Below are 1031 nucleotides of genomic sequence, written 5' to 3'. Positions count from 1 at the left end.
GAAAACAAGAGAGTCACTGTATAAAAAAAAAAACACCCCAAAACAACTAGTTGACATTTACCTATGTCAAGTGGCAGCATATGAGCAAGATCCAATAAGATTGAAGGAAGAAGTTCAAGCTACACTAAAAATATTAGCCAAAAACAAGACTTTAAAGGCTAATGGAACACCAATTAAAATGTTCCAATGAGCTAATGAAACACTGGAAGCACTCACTCACTTATGCCAGAAAATTTGGAAGACATTAACTAGGCCAAATAACTGGAGGAAATCCATATTTATACCTATTACAAAGAACTATATTATTAATATCAAAAGCAAGTAAATTTTTGTTGAAGATCATCCAACAACAATTCAAGCAGTACATTGACAGGGAGCTGCTAGAGGTTGAGACTGGATTTAAAACAGGATGTATAGCAAAGGATATCATTATTAATGTAAGATGACTCGGCTGAAAGCAAATAATACCAGAAAGATGTTTACTTATGTTTTATTGCCTATACAAAGGCATTTACCTGTGTCATCCATAAAAATTATGGATAGCCTCAAGAAGAATGTGAATTCCAGAATGCTTCATTGTGCCAATGAGAAACTTCTACATGGACCAGAATATATTTTGAACAGAACAAGGAAATACGTCACGGTTTAAAATCAGGAAAGGTGTGTGTCAGGGTTTTTCCTCTCACTATGCTTATTCAATCTGTATGCTGAGCATATAATCAGGGAAGCTGGATTATATGAAGAGGCATTAGGATTGGAGGGAGTCTTATTAAAAGACTGCATTATATGTAGATGATATGCCTTGCTTGCTGAAAGTGAGGAAGACTTGAAGCAGTGCTGAAGATCAAGGATTGAAAACCAAAATCCTCACCGTGAACCAAAAGATAACATAATGATCAATGAGGAAAAGAAGAAAGTTATCAATGCCCATGGAAGCAGCAATCAAAAGATCGATAGATGCATTGAATTGTGTAAATCTGCTGAACGAGATTTAAGGTGTTCATAAAACAAGGATGTTAACTTTGAGGACC

Source organism: Echinops telfairi, unplaced genomic scaffold (assembly GCF_000313985.2).
Source record: "Echinops telfairi isolate 266 unplaced genomic scaffold, ASM31398v2 ScPeMD7_9;HRSCAF=40, whole genome shotgun sequence".
In the NCBI taxonomy this organism is placed as follows: Eukaryota; Metazoa; Chordata; class Mammalia; order Afrosoricida; family Tenrecidae; genus Echinops; species Echinops telfairi.
This window is presented reverse-complemented; position numbering follows the sequence as displayed.